The sequence below is a fragment of the Pan paniscus genome, chromosome Y, assembly GCF_029289425.2.
Source record: "Pan paniscus chromosome Y, NHGRI_mPanPan1-v2.0_pri, whole genome shotgun sequence".
Classification (NCBI taxonomy): Eukaryota; Metazoa; Chordata; class Mammalia; order Primates; family Hominidae; genus Pan; species Pan paniscus.
In genome coordinates this window covers 24193306-24214336 of record NC_073273.2, presented here as the reverse complement: position 1 = coordinate 24214336, position 21031 = coordinate 24193306, and the positions used below count along the sequence as shown (strand labels likewise).

At 43.7% G+C, this 21031-nt stretch overlaps 1 long non-coding RNA gene across 1 annotated transcript; it reads left to right on the top strand.

The window, feature by feature from the left end:
- The first annotated feature begins 2539 nt into the window (after positions 1–2539).
- Positions 2540–20747, top strand: LOC129395589 (uncharacterized). The gene is made up of 3 exons (XR_008622942.2): positions 2540–2709; positions 12695–12785; positions 20631–20747. It is a non-coding gene; the product is annotated as an uncharacterized LOC129395589 (long non-coding RNA).
- Positions 20748–21031: the final 284 nt, after the last annotated feature.

Genomic DNA, 21031 nt, shown 5'->3' with positions numbered 1-21031 from the left:
TATGGCAAGTGTTCACATTAACAAAATAGTATCAAACTTCAAAATATGGGAAAGGTATTTTGAATAATGTCAACGAGGCCAAGGACAACATGCCCAGCTTCATAATGAATCCCAGCCACATTACACTGAGGAGATCTACAGGTAACTATACTTCTTCAACAAATTCCATTAGAGAGGAAGAGCGTGGAGTCTGACAACATGACACAAATGTGACCAGTGTACAGTGACTTAGGTAGTGGGGGGTGGAATCCGACATATTCTCCGAATTGCAGCTACACAGTGAGTTCCCAGGAAACAAATGGAATGGAAAAGGCAACACAAAAGATACTACCATAAATGGGGTGAGCATAGCAGGCTCACAACCATAAATCTAAGCAGGAGACTCAAATCACAAGGAGGACCGAGATCTGTGAACAGCAGCTTGTGGTGGCATCAGGTTCAGCTTTCTGAGACCACCGCTGTGGGCAGTGTCTTTGCAGGCACATACTCAGCAGCAGTGCATCTGAACACAGATCTCAAGGCTCTTCTCTTCATTAATTATTAAGGTGACAGATGACGGATACGCTCATGTTACAACATCCCCACGCTGTGGACCAGTGAATTCAGAAACCCCCACATAAATACACAGTGAAGAGTAGAATGACAATACTGCAGGACAGGTTAGGAATGCAGGCATTCGACCCCATAGAGTCTATTTAAAATAAGAGAAGGGCCCTAGTATTGTGCTGTGGTCTCCCTATATATAGTTCTTTATTTTTCCAATTTCATAAAGGCCATACAGTTTTTCTTCCTTTCTTTACAAATGTGCTGATGAACCCATGTGTAATTAATCCTAAAGCGGTTAATTCCTCATAAAGTACAGTAACATGATTCAATTGCTATGATGAGGTTTTTCAGGTTTTTTAAATAGTGTCCCATACTCACTAATCACAAGTGAAAATTATAAGAACATGTAATTTGAACAAAGTATCTTTTCACGTAGAGTAATACACAGGTTTGTACAGATTAGATGCATCATGAAAGTTGGTAACATCTGGGAACAAAAGGAACCATCCTGAGGACATAAGGAACTTAGGGACGTCAATTATTAAGAGGTTACCTGGGTTTTCATTGTCTAGACAGAAAAATTTAACGGATAAGCCCCAGCATATAGGTACATCCCCAACGGCTGTGGGTGATCAACTTTCCATCCAAAGCAGAGATGTAAAACATGAATGACTTCCAATGCTGCCCAAGTGCTCTGCACCTTGAAAGGCATCCCCTCAAAGCTGCAGCACCACTTGTTCCTGAGGGATCAGGTCACCAACTGTGTTTTTGAGACACTCGTCAGTCAGGACTCAGTTGAGGTGAGGCTGGTGATTTCAACTGTAAAACATCTAAACCATCATCTTTAGGTAGATTATGATGCCTGGAAATTGTGGTTTTCTCCTCTGCTGTTAGCAGATCCTGGGTAACCCAATAAATACTCTCTCTCACGCGTCAACTTCTATATCACAGGAAAGGCGCTGTAGAGGGTGACATTTTCGCGAAGGAGCCACAGCCTGCATCACCCCCTGAAAGCTCTGAAGTTGCGCACGGGTGGGCCACGCAGCAGATGGATGTCTCAGTTCCCATAGAGTTTAGCACAGCAGGCGGCTCCCTGGGCTGGAAGAGGTGCGATGCTCTGGAAACCCCCCGCGGGTGTGTATGTGAGAGGACACCGAGATGTTCAGCGGGCTGTTCAGTGAGGACCAGACCCCTCCGATTTGAGCAAGGGAGGTGCACTTCGCAGCGTCACACCGTCCTCATCGCCCAGCCAGACCTGCCCCTCAAGTCCTTCTCCGGACTCCCTTGGCGATGGGGTGGCACCGCTTAGGAAAGGCGGAGGCCCACACCGCCCTGTCCCTTCCTCCAGAGCTGCGCACCACGGGGGAGGACAGACAGCGCATGCTGGGATTGTAGTTCTCAGGTCGGCGACCAATGGGCTGCAAACCGTTAAGACACCATAACTCCCAGCACTCCTAGCTAGGGACGCGCCTCCCTATCCTTCGCTGCCATACTACACACCACCCCCAAACCCAGCGCATGCTGGGATTGTAGTCCGTTGGCCTCGCAACCAATGGGCCGGAAATACTTAAAGTACTATGACTCCCAGGATGCCTTGCGAGGTACCCGCCGTCCCGATCCTTCCTCTAGGGCTGCGCACCGCCCCCAAGCCCAACGCATGCTGGGATTGTAGTCAGGTAGGCCTGAGACCAACGGACTGGAAACTGTTAAGAGACCATAACTCCCAGCACGCCTGGCTAAGGACGCACCTCCCTATCCTTCCCTCCAGCGCTACACACCGCCTCGAAGCCCGGTGGCTGCTGGGATTGTAGTGTGCAGGCCGGGGCCCAATCGCTGGAAACCGTTAAGAGACCATAACTCCCAGCATGCCTGGCCAGGGACGCGCCTCTCTATCCTTCCCCCCGCCCCCCCCACCCGGCGCGTTAAACACCGCCCCAATCCCTGTGCATCCCGGGATTGTAGTTCGGTAGCCTTGCGATCGACGTGCTGGAAACCGTTTAAGGACTATGACTCCCAGGATGCCATGCCAGGGAACCCACCCTGTTGACCTTTCCTCCAGGGCTGGGCACCGCCCCTAAGCCCAGCGCATGCTGGGATTATAGTCCGACTGTCGCGACAAAAAGGCTGGGAGTGGATCTGAGACTACAGTGCCAACACTACGGGGTAAGTTTCATCTTCTCTGAGACTACAGTTCCAACACTACGGGGAAAATTTCATCTTCTCCTCCGCCCCTCCATGTTTCCAGTGCAATTCCTCCCTGCTGTGGGGAGCCTATCTGTTCCCAAACTTCTGCGTGCGAGGAGACAGCATGGCCAGGGCAGGTGGTCTCACTTGTAATTGTGACACAGTCTCCCCACGTGCCAGTTGCACGACTGTGTGCCTGAAGTTTGATTTTTCTCTGACAAGATAGAGCCCGGGAGCTTCCGACAGCCTGCCCAGCATTGCCATAACGCTTGCTCGCGGAGAGCTGGGCGCGCCCAGACCTTTGCAGGGCCCCTCCCTCAGCCCCGACCCTTCTCCTCGCCCCTCCCCTGCCACGCCCCTTTCGACAGCTGGAAAGTCATCTACCTTTAATAACAGTCATCTTTGCAAAAAAAGAAAAAAAAAAAAACTCTGAGAATAACCTATCTTCCATTCTATTTACTATTTATTTCCATAGTATCCATAAATAGTAGCAATTAGAAATCATAGCAAGTCAAGCAAAATTCCTGCCTTGACTGTTTCATAAACCACGATATGGCCTTGCTGTGGTTTTATTTGTATTTTGTTTTGTATTTATTGACCTTTTGGATATAAATATTTAGGTATTTGGATAGTTTTTGGAAGTATTCCGCTATTAGTTTTTGATTTGCTTTTGTTCCCTATTTAATTTTTTTTTTTTTTGTCTCTCCCTTCTCCTTAGACTCAATCATTCCACAGGTCTCGAGAACTCTGTTCATTTCCTTTAAACTTTTTGTACTTTTTTTTCCCCAGACTGATAATTTCTATTGCTGTGTCTTCTGTTTTAAATCTGTGGACAAACTCAAAATTTTTTTTCATTTCCTTATCTATTTTTTTTTTATATATAAGTTCATTTCTTTGCTGAAGTTCCACATCTGTTTGTTTATGAACAGAATATTTTCTTTTTTCCCCATGAACATATTCATAAAAACTGCCTTCAAATTCTTGTCTGCTGATTGCAACATCCTAGGATAGCTTCTACTGCCTGCTTTTGATATTGTGTATGGATTACATTTTCACGTTTCTTTACAAGTCTTATGGATTTTAAAATTGTGTACTAGAAACTATAAATGACAATTATAGATAGAAACTCTGGATTTTGTTGTTTTACCTTGAAGACTTTTGTTTTATAAACAGGGTTCATTGGGCTAGTGTCAAACCAATGCTTATCTCCGCTCCAGTGGGCATAGCTGAAATCTTCATTCACTTGTTAAACACATATGTCATATATGTATTATGCATAGGCGTTTTTCTAAAATAATATATTTTATTCAAGTTTCATCATCGTTATTTGTGAGAGTTGAACAAGCTACTCCACAGTTAGTGGAAGTCAGAACCTCAGTTTTATTTGATTGTAGTATTTTATATAAATGAAATTATATAGTATGTATACTTGTACATCTATTTTCTTTCTTTCCTTTTCTATCTTCTTTCTTTCCTTTTCTTCTTTCTGTCTTTCTTTATCTCTTTTCTTTCTCTTTCTTTCTTTTTCTCTTTCTTTCTTCTTTCTTTCTTTCTTTTTCCTTCCTTCTTTCTTTCTCTCTTCTTTTTTCTTTCTTTTCTGCAGGTTGGTGTGCAGTGGCATGATCTGACTGCAACCTCTGCCTACCAGGCTTAAGATATCCTTCCACTTCAGCCTGTTGAGTCACTGGGACCGCAGCCTTGCACCACCATGCCCGGCTAATTGTTTTGTGTTTTTGGTAGAGACAGGGTTTCACCATGTTGCCCAAGCTGGCATGTCTACTGTCTTTTATGCAACATTACATTTGTGATATTCACCCACCATTTGCAAGCAGCTATAGTCTGTTCATTTTAGAAAGTAGTTTTTACATTTTAGTAAAATATGAAAATACATAAAATTAACCATTTTAGTATTGTTTTGTGTGTGTGCAGTTTAAAGAAATTAAATACATTCACATTGTTTTGCAACGATTGTCCACGTTCATAAGGAACTTTTTTTCAATCTTTTAAAACTGAAGATCTGTACCCAGTAAACAGCACTCCCTTCCCATTGCCCTTTGTGTAGTCCCTGGGAACTACTCTTCTACTTTGTGTTTCTATGAACTTAACTGCTCTAAATATCTCTTATGAGTGGAAACATACAATATAGCAAAAAAATCATGAGGAAGAATAATGTATACTATATAACATATGTTTATCCATTTTAAGAAAAATGCTAGCAGAGATCAGGTCATGGTGATTATAGAGAAAGGTAGGTAACAGTGAAAAGGGGATTGGGTGCATTAAATTTACGACGTGATGCCTCAAGTGCCAGAGCAGTGAGCTTTCTGCCCCACTCGCAGGGCTGGTCAATGGTGCGGCTGGGACCCTATTCGAGCAGCCTGACTTCCAGAGCCCATGCTTAGTACAAACTTCAGTGAACCATGAAAGCAATTCCAACAACAGGCACTTAAGGGCTCTGAGATTTTATCACAGCCTGTTCTTCATGGATAGCAACTTCAGAGAAGAGTGACAGCTGTGAGGTTCCAGAAGCCACACCTCAGGTCCCCCAGTTCCTCCCCAGCAGCTGGGGTCCAGCTGCAACAGGGCCTGATGCCGGCCAGGGAACCATGGCCACAGGCTGTGTGAGGCTGGCGGCAAGACAGGCTCCCCTCCTGCCCTCTGCTCATCTGCTAGGTCTTTGCCTTTTATTCTGATTGTGCTGCTCCAGGCTTGGAACCAAGCCAGAAATTCCTCTTGAGTCTGAAGATGATGATTGTTTCCAGCTATCTGGAACCGCTGCATCTCCTGGAGGACTTTAATCTTCTGGAGACAGAGGGAAAGACAGGATGCTGACAGGGCCTGGGTGAGAGACTCTGTAGGGGCCTTATAAAAGAAGAAGGGAGCAGGGCTGGTCTATGGGGTGTTTCTTTTAAGAGGCTGTCACCTCTCCTCCAATATCATGCAGCCCTAACTTGTTCTCAGAGTTGAATGTAAACAGCCCTCCCTCTAGGAACTTGTCATCAACTTCACTCCCCTGACTGCACCCTGCATTAGGATAGGTCTCCTCCTTCTCTGTGTATTACTCCCTTTCAATAAATCTTAGATGTGGAAGACGGGACCAGGGAATGTCCTGCCCAGGGTGATTTCTGATTTCCACCTCCACCCTCCCGCAAAGTGAGGACTTCAGCTACTGCTCACCTTTGTGTTTTTCTGGGTTTTGATCATATTTCTCTGGAAGACAGAAAGCCAAAGACCATCAGAAAGGTCCGCTGGTCCATGAGTAGCCTCCATTTCCTGGGATTTCCAAGCTTCACCACCAACAGAGCCACCAGGGTCAGAGAATGTGCACAAAAGAGGCCTTGCAGCTCTGCAGCTTCACTACTCAGGGAGTGGGACTGATGGCTGCTGTTCAGCCTCCATCACTCATGAGTAAAATACCCTGTTTACGGGGTGGGGAGGGCTGTGAGGCCCTTGCAAGAAATTTTGGCAAGGACTGAGATCTAGGAACTCAGTTCAAGACTCTCTTCTCCCAGACCTCAGGATCCTGGTCCCTGACCCGTCTGCTCCAGGCTCACTCACATCCACACACTCCTTCATGGCAATGTCCAGCATCACCAGGTCAGTGAGGAATGTCTCCAGAGAGGGCATGACACCTGCACCATCAGAGTGGTAGTGGTGAGGAGCACCTGCTCTCAGGTGCCCACCCAAGTCCTGTCCCCTGAAATCTTATAAACCCCTGCCTCCTGGCGCCCTCTACCTAGGTTACCCACTTGGAGTAGCTGAAAACCCTCAGCTCTCTTTTCCCAATTCTCTATGTCTTTCCATTAGCTGTCCTCTATGGCCATTAACCTCACCATAATTACCTCCTTGGTGGGATTTTAATAAGCCACAAGGTCATGTGGTCCCTGGCTCCACCTGTTTTAAAAGCCACAGGGAGCCCAGCTCTCCCAGGCCTTCCTCTGGTCTGTCTAATGAAGGTGTTTTAGGCACTGCAGCCCCAGGAGAAAAGGGCTGGAGTAGAAAGCCCCTCTGCTTTTTTGATTTGGAGGTCTCCAGCTGGGAGAAATAAGCTCTGTTCTCTGAAACCCTGGAGCCCTTCCCCACTACAGGTACATTCACCTTCTGCTGTCACAGCTTCATCTGGGCTCTCTGGGGCTCCGCTACAGGGTAGACAACTTATAGGTCTCCATCTGCTAGGATGAGGGACAAGGTCAGTGAAAATATGCTTCTTTCAGTTGTGCCTCAGCCACACTAACCTTGGACACGGATAAGTGGCCTGAGTCAGCTTGTCTAGTGCTCTGACCACCTCCAGTGAGCTCTGACTCTAGACTCCCTCCCAGGTCCAACACTCCCTGGATGTGTCATTTTGGGCATGCAGTCGGGTTTCCCTGAGCTCTTTCCTCAACTGGAAAGTGTGGTGGGAACCAACTACCTCACAAGGCCTCTTAACACCTCGGTTTCATGTGGCTGTCATGATTGCTGTCACCGTCATCCCTCTCAGGATGAGCCAGACACAAGCACCCTCAGATTCTCTTTCTCCCTGAGCCCCATGATCGCCTTGTGAGGCCTGCCCAACAGGCTCATCATTCCTACATTTTCCACATAAGAAAACAGAGGCCCAAAGGGGCAATGACATGCCAAGGACCCCGCAAGAGAGGCCAACTCCTCCCTCAACCTGGAGGGACTGTCCCAGCTGTCCTCATCCAACACCCTAGCATCACCACTGACCAGCATTGCATCTTCTAAACTCTATGAGTGACAATATTCCCAGCCAGGCCCTGTGGTGGTGGACATGGTTCTGAGAATTGGGAATCTAAGGTGGAGGAAAAGTTAAATATTTAATATGAACTCAATTGAACATGGGCACAAACAATGGTCACCAAGTCCTGGAACAGGTTGTATGAGCCCCTTGAGGTATTCATCCAGCGCTGTTTCAGAGAAACCTTTCAATCCATTCCTATACGTTAGTGATTGAAAAAACAACAGATAATTGCAAAAACAAGTCGATCTTTTGTGTTCCTTGAGCCCAGTTGTGAAGGGCACCTGTGACTGCGCCTCATGCCAAACAACTCATTACGAAAAGAGCTAGGGTTCCAGACTGTGCCGAGGTTTCATGAGACCTCTCCTTTTCTGTACATGGACAGGTGGCCGACTCTGGAGCCCAGGCTTTTGCTTCCCAATCTGGTAATGAATCCTCCATAGTCTGGTGAGTGTAAATATACATATATATATGTATATAAATGTGTATATATACATATATAGATGCATATATATGTATATATATATAAAATATACATATAAATATACATATATATATTTTCTTTCTCTCTTTCCCATTGCAATTTGCTTATTATATTATTTGCTTATCATGTCTGCATTGCCATACACTTGGGATAAAGGCTGTTTATCCTTAAAACTATTGTGGGTGCCTTTTCTTTTCCCCTCGTGCCTTTCCCACACAGGAGCGCAGGTGATGGAATCTCGAAGTGACCTCACTTCCTTAGTTACAAACTCAAAGGAAGTTGAGAACTCTGGTAACCTGGAGCCCTCATTCTAGAGACAACCTTGTATTTACTAAGGAGAGTGTGAAGACAGCAAGATGTTCTCCTACTATGTCTTGAATTTCTGAGGCTCTCATCTCAGGAAGGCTTGAACTGAGAAACTTTTTTTTATGATGGAGACAGTGCTCATTCTGCACCACTGGCTCTTCTGGCCATTTGGAAGGGGTTACCCATGGATAACACAAGGCCATCCATGGCAGGCCTATCCAGGCCAGGCCTCACCTTTGATATCATCTCGGTAGCCACACACCCCTCCTCATCGCCACGTCTCGTGGGAAAGAAAGAGATAATGGGTCCTTTCTTGACAGGAGCAGGTTTCCATATATTGGGAGGCTAAAATCCTGTCAAATTTACACCACAGGTTACAGCTGGCAGGAGGGGAAGGTGAGTGCTGGGGATCACCTTTGTCTGTTCAGATGTTTATTCTAAGGCTTCAAGCTGTCATCTTGTTTTCTCCCTGGCTGGAGGTCTATGCAAATGCTCCTATGTGCCTGATATGGGGAGTAGACTTTCTAACTGGAATTTCCTCTGCGGGGAAAGCCAGGATGCCATTGATGCCTCTTGGCCAGGCTTCCAGGCACTCTCTTTGCAGAACTCTATTCAGGAGATCCCTGAGGAGCTGTTTGATGAGTCCAACTACTCTATCTCATTGAACAAAAGGCAGGTGCACCATGCCAACAACCATGGCCCGTGCTAGTCTGGAGTCAAGGTGGGCACAGAGAGGTCTCCAAATGGAAAAGACCAGGGAAGCCCAGGACCATGACCCAAATGTGAGGATTCCCCAGAAACCGTTTAGGGCTTTCTCCATTAAGTACCCACAGTTCCTTCCCAGAGGAATCTGGCCTCCATTAGTCCATAATGGCAACTTAGGTGCACAGTAACCAGTCATATGCTTGCAGGAATGTCAAAAGAAACACTTCTGTGTTGTTTTTACTTTACATTAGGTTGTGAGTATCTTTGCATGTTGCTATTATTTTTATTGTTATATCTACCCACCCCAGATACTTCCTGTAGCAGGCAGCTTCATTGCCTTGCCAGACCTTCTCTAAGTCTTAGAAGTTCACACTGTTACCAGAGAGAGGTTTTACCCAAAAAGTGGGAGTTATGCAAAAGGGTCTTATGAGACTCTATACATGTGTCTCCCAGAGCCCACCTCTATAGCCTCATCAGGACAGGAGATTTGCCCTCATATGTCTTCATAAGATTCCATAAGTGGAGCCTTTCCCTCAGTAATTTAGCCTTTTAATACTGGTTGAGCCTGACATAGTAAATTCTATTTCCACTTTAGCCATGTTACAGGGAATATACTTTTTGTTTTGTTTTTTTTTTGATACGGAGTCTTGCTCTGTTGCCCAGGTTGGAGTGCAGTGGCACAGCCTCTGCTCACTGCACTCCGCCTCCTGGGTTCACACCGTTCTCCTGCTTCAGCCTCCTGAGTAGCTGGGACTACAGGCGCCTGTCGCCATGCCCAGATAATTTTTTTTCTGTGTGTGTGTGTGTTTTTTTTTTTTTTGGTAGCGACAGAGTTTCACCATGTTAGCTAGAATGGTCTCCATCTCCTGACCTCATGATCCACTCGCCTTGGCCTCCCAAAGTGCTGGGATTACAGGTGTAAGCCACCATGCCTGGCCGCTACAGGGAATATCTTATCTGTGTCCTAATAGGCTGTAACAGTTTGCTATGACTTCCGTAGTACAGTACCACAGGCTGAAGTTCTTTAACGACAAAAATGGAATGTCTCACAATTCTGGAAGTTAGAAATCCAACCTCAAGCTACTGGCTGTGTGGTTTCTCTGAGGTCTCCATCCTTGGCTTGTAGATGATCATCTTCTATCTCTGTGTTCACAAGATCTTCTCTTGTGCTTTTCTGTCCTTCCTGCCTCTTCTAATAAGGGCTCCAGTCATCTGGAATTAGGATGCACCCCAATTAATTCACTTAACTACATTTGCAGAGGCTATATGTTCAAATATAGTCACGTTCTGAGGCACTAGGTGTTAGGACATGAACATATAATTTTTAGGAAGGGAATGCAATCTAGCTCACAACATTTACTAATCCCTTGTAGATTATAGTCTCCCAGGAAAATGATTACTCAGTGAAAGAGTGGGAAAGTGTAAAGTTTTAATAGGTAAAGCCGGAATATATTCCAAAAGGGTTGTGAAAGGTATACTGTAAATAGTAGTTTCTGAATTTATCTACTTTTGTGTATCCAGACCCCCTTGGATGTTAACATTCTTTTAATTTTTTTGTCAATCTGCTATCTATGTGGCAAAAAATTATGTTTCTATTTCAATTTTTCAACTGATATATTTGAGTTACCTTTCAGTTGATTTATACCTATTTGGATTTTCTGTTCCCTCAGTTAACCTGCTCAATTCCTTGGCCCTCTGAGGGGTTTCTCTCACCTTGGAGTCCCCGAGCACTGACACCTTTGTCAGGTGTGGGGTTGCTGTAGTTGTTTCTCAAGACTCCTTTTAAGGTTTTAAAAGACCCAGTTAAGTTGCTTTAAGTCAAAAGGGTTGTCTTAGGGTATCTTGTCCTGTGCCCTGTCTCTAAAATAGAAAGAAAGTGAGGCTTCCCCATGCCCTTTCCTCTATGTCAGGGACAGACATAGAGCCTCAGGTAGCTTAAAGGGAATTTCATGCAACCCTCACCGTGGAAGATTCTCATTCTTACCTGTGTTTTTCTGAGCAGCCATTTGACATCACAGAGCCTTGTTTTCTCATTTGTAGACTGAGAATGTTTTTTTGAGAATTCTCTGGGATAATGTTCTTCATAAAGATTATTAATACAAGTGGGTGCTGTTGTCTTACAGCTGATATGATATCGTGAAGGCCTTGAATGTATTCATGGTTTAATTATTCTCTACCTGCACATTAAGTTTGATATCAGAGGCCTAAAATCTTTTTCACCATAAACACCCATGTCCTCCACATGCCCAAATCTCTGAAGGATGGGGATTTCCTGATCTGAGCTCCACATTCCAGGCCTCTGGTGTTTCATGGTCTTGCCATGAAAGGTCTTGTCCCCTCCCCAAGAGGAAATGAGTCTATTCTGAACCTAGAGGTGTGAATGATGCCAATGCGCCAAACCAGGCACAACGGAGAAGCTGACAAAGTCCCTGACAGCACCTTCCAGGGTCAAACTCTCTTCTTCTTTAACATTTTTCTCAACTTTTACCAGGACTTCCCCACCACTCTATAGTTTCTGGACCAGCTGTGTAGTAGTTGAGCATATGTCTTCTCCAAGGCACAGTGGTGACTCTGCCAGCTACTAACTGTGTCTTAGGATACCAGTGCATCTTTATCAGCCTCAATTTGCAGTTGCAATTCTCTATAGAGAATTGTAAAATGAGCCTCTGTTCTGTACGAGAGACGTGCAAGGGGAGAAGAAAACACACACACAAAAAAACCTTTAAGGGTAAACAAGCCTTATCTCATGCAAATGGCAGTGCAGCTATAATAAGCAAATTGCAATGGGAAGGGGAGAAGGGAAACATATATACATATTTACGTTTACCAGACTGCAGAGGATTCATTACCAGACGGGGAAGCAATAGCCTCGACTCCAGAGTAGGTCACCCATCCGTGCACAGACAAGAAGAGGTCTTATGAACTTTCGGCGTGGCCTAGGGCCCTAGCTCTTTTTGGAATGAGTTGTTTGGCATGAGGCCCAGTCACGAGGGCTCTTCACAACTGGGCTCAAGGAACATGAAAAGGTTAACTTGTTTTTGCAATTGTCTGTTGTTTTTCAATAACATATAGGAATAGATTGAAACAGATACTTCTCCAAAACAGTGCTGGACGAATGCTTCAAGCGGCTCATGCAACCTGTTCTGAGACTTAGTGACCATTGCTTTTGTCCATGTTCAATTGAATTCAAATTGAATATTTAACTTTCCCCCACAACCTTATATGGTTTTTGTGAGAAATGAATGGCATAAAACATGAAAAGTGGATCCCTAATGCTTGGCTTTGTGGAAAGGCTGCTGGGGCATGCTCTGATTTTTCGTATTTATTATTTTTTTTCTCTTCTTTCACCCCAGAAGGTCTTTCATGTCACAATGACTCATGTCCCTCTATAATTGGACAATTATATAGAAAACAAACATGTTCTTACATTTGTAAAGGGCGTTTGAGCTTCCTGTTAGCTGAACTTTGTCCTTGAAACAGAGAGATCCTGTTATCTCTCTGAGTGTGCCCCAGGCACACTCAGACATAGCTAAAGAGGTTGTAGTTAGGGCTTATTTATTCATCACGTATATATAATGCAGTTTTCAGACATTTGGCATAATTCAGTGAAGACAGCAGATGACAGTTCCTGGGCCACAATTTACTTCAGGGAGTCAGACACTGAGAGTGGACATCATAAGCAGGTCATGTTCACGGAACGTGAGATCTGACGTTCTCATGCTCTTCTCTAGGAATGGATGCACCTGTCAGCTTCTGATCAGAATGACAGACCCAGGATCAAGCATAACATTTAAATAGATGAAGAAAACTTTTTTCCAAAAGGTAACATCGCTTTATGATAAAAATTCTCAACAAATTAGGTGAAAATAAATTCACTTCAAAGTATTAAAGGCCATGTATTACAAATGAATAGCTGGGTGGACAGATGTGCCATAAGGCAAGGGCATCCGCTTCCCTAGATACATATCCAGGGGCACAGAGAATGAGCAGTTCCAGGGTTGTGCTTCACCTGAGGTCCTCTCCAGGTCGGTTTCAAGAGGACAGGACTGCGGTTCTGCATCCACCTCTGTGGAGAGCTGGAAGTAAAACGAGCTATGCTCCACCTCAGCCTAATGTAGACAATGGCTACAGAAAAGACTGTTTTCTTCCTCATAAATAGGGGTGCTCGAAGTGGGTAACCTCGATTGTTTCACATACTCATAAGTGTCTGCCAGCCTTGGTTCTTCATTGGTGAACTAAGACTCTTTGCTCTGAGACTCTGCAAAAATGCTTCTACTCCCTGAGGCCCTTCAAATCACGCAGAGGCATGGCCACTCCAGAGGGATTTTGGGTAGATAAAGATGGGATAGAGCTAAACGTGCCACAGCACTGGACCCTGACTCTGAAGTCACGGGAAAATGCCAGTTCCTGTTGGGTTTTCGAGCTCCTCATTTGAAAGTCGTTTTAAATAATTTCCCTGGATAAGGGGAGGGTGCCTCATGAGTAAATAGCACACCCCAAATGGTGGAGGCAAAGAGAGGGCAATGGAGGATTCCAAGGTCACTCATTGTACTTGGAGCCTTCTGATCCTGCTCCTTTGTCCCCTGGAACTCTAAAGAGTCAGTGTCTTGAGGACGCAAAAAAATGGTACCTGATTTTTTTCCATAATGTTCCTGCATGGGGCTGCAGTGTTAGTGATGGCCTTGAGGTGGTTACAGCCTGCTGTGTTTCTGGTGCCTATTGAGATTTGCCGGAGCAGCTGGAGCAAGTAAGAGTCACACACCTCATGTTATTATCGACAGTTTCCACATTGCCCACTTAGCCAATCTCTTTTCCCTTGCACTCACCCTTTGCCAGCTACCTTGGTGGGCCCAACATGTAGCACAGAAAATGATTACATCATGGCTGCATGCCCCTCTGAGGACAGAACAGTCTGAAGACAGCTCGACAAAAGCACTAAAGCAAGTATATATAAAAGAAAAGAGCAAGGACTATCATATAAAGTAGAATGTTGAGAAGAGCTGCAAAGTCATTGCATGTGGGTACCCAAAGGCCTCACTGAGGTGATCTTTAATCCATGATGAGAATGACAACAGGGAGGCATCTCTGCACAAGAATGTGTCAGCGAGAAGCCACCCTTGGTGAAGAGTCTTACAGGTGTGAGTTTGGCAGAGATTAGAAAGGGACCAATATGGTACAGACAGCCTGAGGAAGAGATAAGCAGAGGCATGGAGAATCCTGGGGCTCGGGAGATGAGGCTAGATATCTGCTCCTTCTGACAACATGGCCCTAAAACTTAGCACCTTTCAATAGTATATACTATAACACAATTTGTGTGGACCAGAATCTGGACACAGTTTAGTTAGCTGCCTCTGCCTTCACGTCCCTTATGAGATTGCGGAAGTGATCTCAACTGAAGGTGGACCAGGAAAGCATCAGACTTTAAGCTCATGCTTGTGAAAATTGGCAGGGTTAAGTGTAGACTGAGAGCATGACCTTACTTCTGTCTACTGGCCTGAGCACTCTCTCCGTTCTTTGTTATGTGCGTCTGTACATAGAGCATCTCATAGCATTGGAGCTTGCTTCCTCTGTTCGAGGAATACAATTGAGAGACAGAATTAGGCAAACAGGTTCACACAAAAAGAGACAGAAAGAAAGGGAAAGACTGAGGAAGCAAATAGGAAAAACCCAGTAGGAGGAATAATGACAGCTTTAAAAAAAATCTTGAGAGTTACAATAATTTGTATTAAAATTGTAACCCCCCGTGTAATGCTATAAGGAGATAGGTTGTAATTAACTCCTGAGGTTGAGGCCATGATGATTGAGATTATTGGCTTTATACAAGAAACCCCAGGGGGATGTCTGTCTCCTACCAAATGAGAATAAAACTTGATGTGTGCAGTCTGAAATTCAGAAGAGTCATCACCAGAGCTCAACCATGCTAATACCCTGATCTCAAGTTTCTAACCCCTAGGAGTGTGAGAAATGAAATCCTGTTGTCTATAAGCTGTCTAGTTCATGGTTCTTTGGTATAGCAGCCTGAACTAATACAAAAGTCATACACTATTGTGTATTCCATTCGACAAAAGCTGAATTTGTGCCTCCAAACTATCAAAAAAAAAAAAAAGACTTTAAAAATTGGATATTTAGAATGAAAGATAAGAAACAGCTTGTTGAAACACTTACGTTTCCTCTGCTTATAAGATTTTTAAAAATTGGCTGGAATTTGTTGGAACCAATATGGTCAACTGAAGTCCATGGAGAATGAGTTTGCTGATGTTAGAGCCCAAATTTCCACTGCATGTTTCATACTAACTCTCCCTGAATATTCATGTGACCTGTGAGGAAGCAAGAGGAGATGACTGTGCATGTCTCATGACTTTCCATATTACTACTTTTCTTCCAGCAATCCCCTCCTAATCCAGAGCCCACTTCTTAAGCTTTTTTTAATCAACACCTTAAAGCCTATGTAAGAAAACCGATTTGAGCTGGACTTCTATCTCCTGTTGGCCAACCTACAACAAGATGCCATTTTTCTCAAAACCCAAGTGCCATACTACTGACATCAAGCAGTAGGCCATTTTGTTTAATTACAAACTGAGTCACTAACCACCTAGTGCTGGGAGACTTTGTGAAGGCTTTCCCCAACATAGGTGAGATAAGGCACATGGATATAATTCTATATATAATAAGAAGGCACTAGAAAGTTTAATGCTTGTATTAGTCCATTCTTATACCGCAATGATGGAATACCTGAGACTGGGTAATTTATAAAGAAAAGAGGATAATTGACTCACAGTTCCTCAAGATTGGGTGGGAGAGGCTCAGAAAACTTCCAATTATGGTGGCCAACAGGTGAAGTGAGTGAGAGCAGGGGATATACCAGATACTTATGAAACCATCAGATCTCGTGAGAACTCACTATCACAAGAGCAGCATGAGTAAAACCCGTCCCCATAATCCAATCAACTCCCCTCAGTTCTCTCCCTTAACACCTGGAGGTTATAATACAAAATAAGGTTTGTGTGGGGGCAGACAGCTAAACAATATCAATGCCAGAGGATGATATCTACATTTAATTTCAACCTCATACTTCAGTTTCAGAATGAAACTGAAGCCCAGTGGGGAAGTGACTTTCCCAAGATTACACTGCTAGACCCCAGGCCTACTTGAGTTGTGGCCCATGCTACCTCACACCTATTCTCCTAATGCTTCCACCTCTAAGTGTGTGTGTTATTTACAGGTGAAACCACACAACGATTTTTATGTTTTATCTTATATACCTCTGATACATTCCCTAGGAAGTAGATAACATTATCCCCACTGTGCACGCTAGGAGGCTGGGGAAGCCTCAAATACAGAGTGACTTTTATTAGGTCCTAGAGATGATAAGAAAAACAAGGTTATGTTCCAGCTGTCTCATATCCTGGAACCCAGGCTGCATGTAGGCCTTTCCAGGGAATTAAGGGGAAGTTGTGTTTGCATAACTGTGTACAAATAAAGAGTTCACATGGAAGAGGAGACTGAGCAATCAGTAGCATAGTAGGGCCTTTGGGTAGGTCTTACAGAAAGAAGGGGCCCAGTGGATGGAACCTTGAAGAGTTTAACACACTTTCCTGGTGACAGAACCCCACAGCAGTTAAGAAACCAGGAACCCACATTCTTGAGACAGCTCTGTATTCACCTCTGTTGGTGAGAGATGCTCAAGAGAGTGAGATGTCCTTTCATTGTGCCCTGATAATTCTGAGTTCTAGCCTTACAAAGGCTCAGTGTAAAAACCTTGTCTGATAACACAGATATCAACTCAGCCCTCATTCCTGATACCCCTGGCCATTGGCCAGGTGCACCTACAGATAACACAGAGCAGCCCAGGACAGGTCCATCCAGGGCAGGCCTCTCTCATCATCTCATCTGGGCAGCCCCATGCCACTTCTCAGTACCATGAGTTGCCGTATGGACAAAAGGGAGGGCACTCTTCTTGGGCAGAAGCAGATTGTCAGGTGTTGGAACTCTTGTGTGTCTGTTATGTTCATATTCAGGTCATAGCTGGCAGAATAAAAATAAGAGAGTTGGGGACTGAGTCTGTGTACTCAGATGTGAATAGCAGGACTCTAACCTGTTCTCTGGTTTCCTTCCTTGCTGGAGATTTATTTATTTATTTATAATTTAAGTTCTGGGATACATGCACAGAATGTGCAGGTTTGTTACATAGGTTTACATTTGCCATGGTGGCTTGCTGCACCTGTCAAACTGTCAGCTAGGTTTTAAGCCCCACATATATTAGGTATTTGTCCTAATGCTCTCCTTCACTATGCCCCCTGACAAGCCCCGATGTGTGATGTTCCCCTCCGTGTGTCCATGTGTTTTCATTGTTCAGCTTTCACTTATGAGTGAGAACATGTGGTGTTTGGTTTTCTGTTCCTGTTATTTTGCTGAGAATGATGGCTTCCAGCTTCCTCCATATCCCTGCAATCTAAGGTCTCTGTTCTGTTCCTTCGGTCTATATATCTGTTTTGGTACCAGTACGACTTCCTCTCTTCCTATTTGCATACCCTTTATTTCTTTCTCTTGCCTGATTACCCTGGCCAGAACTTCCAATACTATCTTGAATAGGAGTGCTGAGAGAGGACATCCTTGTCTTGTGCTGGTTTTCAAAAGGAATTCTTCTGGCACTTACCTATTAAGTATGATATTGGCTAGGGGTTTGTTATAAACAGCTCTGATTATTTTGGGATTTTTTCCGTCAACACATAGTTTATTTAGAGGTTTTAACATGAAGGGATATTAAGTTTTATCAAAGGCCTTTTCTGCATCTATTGAGAAAATCCTGTGGTTTCTGTCACTGGTTCTGTTTATGTGATGGATTACATTTATTGATTTGCATATGTGGAACCAGCCTTGAATCCCAGGGATGAAGCTGACATGATCATGGTGGATAACATTTTCGATGTGCTGCTGGATTTGGTTTGCCAGTATTTTATTGAGGATTTTTACATCGATGTTCCTCAGGGATATTGGCCTGAGATTTTTGTTGCGGTTGTGTCTTTGCCAGGTTTTGGTATCAGAATGATGCTGACCTCATAAAATGAATTAGGGAGGAGTCCCTCCTTTTCAATTGTTTGGAATAGTTTAAGAAGGAATGTTACCAGCTTCTCTTTACACTTCTGGTAAAATTCGGCTGTGAATCCATCTGGTTCTCAGTGTTTTTTTATTGGTAGGCTATTAATTACTTCCTCAATTTCAGAACTTGTTATTGGTCTATTCAGGGATTCAACTTCTTCCTGGTTTAGTGTTGGGAAAGTGTACATGTCCAGAAATTTATCCATTTCTTCGATATTTTCTAGTTTATTTGTGTAGAGATGTTTATAGTATTCTCTCATGGTAGTTTTTATTTCTGTGGAATCAGTGGTGATATCCCATTTATCATTTTTTAATGTGTCTATTTGATTCTTCTCTCTTTTCTTTTTTATTAGTCTAGCTAGTGGTCCATGTATTTTGTTAATCTTTTCAAAAAACCAGCTAGTGGAATCATTGATTTTGAACAGTTTTTCTTGTCTCTGTCTCCTTCAGTTCTGCTCCGATCTTAGTTGTTTCTTTTCTTCGGCTAGTTTTTGAATTTGTTTCCTCTTGATTCTCTAGTTATTTTAATTGTGATGTTAGGGTGTCGATTTTAGATCATTCCAGCTTTCTGTTGTGGGCATTTAGTGCCAGCATATCCCCCCTTAAAACTGCTTTATCTGTGTCCCAGAGATTCTTGTACATGGTCTCTTTGTTCTCATTTGTTTCAAAAAAAACTTAATTTCTCCCTTAATTTTGTTATTTACTCAGTAGTCATTCAGGAGCAGGTTGTTCAATTTCCATGTATTTATGCGGTTTTGAGTAAGTTTCTTAATCCTGAGTTCTGATTTGATTGCACTGTGGTCTGAGAGACAGTTTGTTATGATTTCCATCATTTTGCATTTGTTGAGGAGTGTTTTGCTTCCAATTATGTGGCCAATTTTAGAATATGTGCTATGTGGCCTGGAGAAGAATGTATATTCTGTTTGTCTGGCATGGAGAGTTCTGTAGTTGTCTATTAGGTCCACTTAGTCCAGAGCTGATTTCAAATCCTGAATATCCTTGTTAATTTTCTGTCTCATTGATCTGTCTAATATTGGGAGTGGGGTGTTAAAACTTCCCAGTATTATTGTGTGGGAGTCGAAGTCTCTTTATAGGTCTCTAAGAACTTGTTTTATGAATCTCAGTGCTCCTCTGTTGGGTAGGTATATATTTAGGATAGTTAGCTCTTCTTGTTGCATCGATCCCTTTACCTTTATGCAGTGCCCTTCTTTGTCTTTTTTCATCTTGGTTTAAAGTCTGTTTTATAAGAAACTAGGATTGAAACCTTGTCTTGTTTTTTTGTTTTTTTTTTTTTGCTTTTTTTTTTGCTTTTCATATGCCATTTCTGCTTCCCTTTATTTTGAGCCTATGTGTGTCTTTGCATGTGAGATGTGACTCCTGAATACAGCACAACAAAGGGTCTTGACTGTTTAACCAGTTTGCCAGTCTGTGTCTCTTAATTGAGGCATTTAGCCCATTTACATTTATGGTTAATACTGTTATGTGTGAATTTGATCCTGTTATCATGATGCTAGCTGGTTATTTTGCACATTCGTTGATGCAGTTTTTTCATAGTATCGATTGGTCTTTATATTTTGGTGTACTTTTGCAGTGGTGTACCATATTTTCCTTTCCATATTTAGTGCTTCCTTCAGGAGCTTCTGTAAGGCATGCCTGGTGGTGACATAATCCCTCAGCATTTGCTTGTCTGTGAAGGATTTTATTTCCCCTTTGCTTTTGAAGATTAGTTTGGCTGGACATGAAATTCTGAGTTGAAAATTCTTTTATTTAAGAATGTTGAATATTGGCCCCCACTCTCTTCTGGCTTGTAGGGTTTCTGCAGAGAGATCTGCTGTTAGTCTCATGGGCCTCCATTTGTAGGTAACCTGACCTCTCTCTCTGTCTGCCCTTAACATTATTTCCTCCATTTCAACCTTGGAGAGTCTGGGGATTATGTGTCTTGGAGTTGCTCTTCTCAAGGAGTATCTTAGTGATGTTCTCTGTATTTCCTGAATTTGAATGTTGGTTTGTCTTGCTAGGTTGAGGAAGTTCTCTTGGATAATATCCAGAAGTTTGTTTTCTAGCTTGAATCCATTCTTCCCGTCACTTTGAGGTATACCAACCAATCGTGGGTTTGGTCTTTTCATATAGTCCCATATATCTTAAAGCCTTTGTTTAGCTCCATCAGGCCATTTATGTTTATCTCTAAGCTGGTTATTCTAATTAGCAGTTCCTATAACCTTTTATCAAGATACTTAGCTTCTTTGCATTGGGTTAGAACATGCTTCTTTAGCTCAGAGTAGTTTATTATTACCCACCTTCTGAAGCCTACTTCTGTCAATTCTTCAATCTCATTCTCCATCCAGTTTTGTGCCACTGCTGGAGAGGGGTTGTGATCATTTGGAGGAGAAAAGGCATTCTGGTTTCTGGAAATTTTAGCATTTTTGTGCTGATTTTTCCTCATCTTCATGGATTTATCTACTTTGGGGCTGATGACCTTTGGATGGGGTTTTTTTTGGCGGTGGGTCCTTCCTGTTGATGTTGCTGTTGTTTGTCAGTTTTTCTTCTAACAGCAACGTTCTTCTGCAGGTCCAATGCAGTTTGCTGGAGGTCCAATCCAGACCCTGTTCACCTGGGTATCACCAGTAAAGGCTGCAGAACAGCAAAGATTGCTGCCTTCTCCTTCCTGTGGAAACTTCATCCCAAGAGGATACCCGCCCAATGCCAGCTGGAGCACTTTTGTATGAGGTGTCTGTCCACCCCTGTTAGGAGGTTTCTCCCAGTCAGGAGTCATGGGGAACCCACTTGAGAAGACAGTCTGCCTCTTAGCAGAGCTGGTGCACTGTGCTGGCAGAATCCCTCTAGTCAAGATCAGCTGCTCTCTTCAGAGCCGGGAGGCAGGAATGATGAAATCCACTGAAGCTGCACCCACAGCCGCCCCTTCCCCCATGTGCTCTGTCCCAGGGAGATGGAGGTTTTCTGTGTAAGCC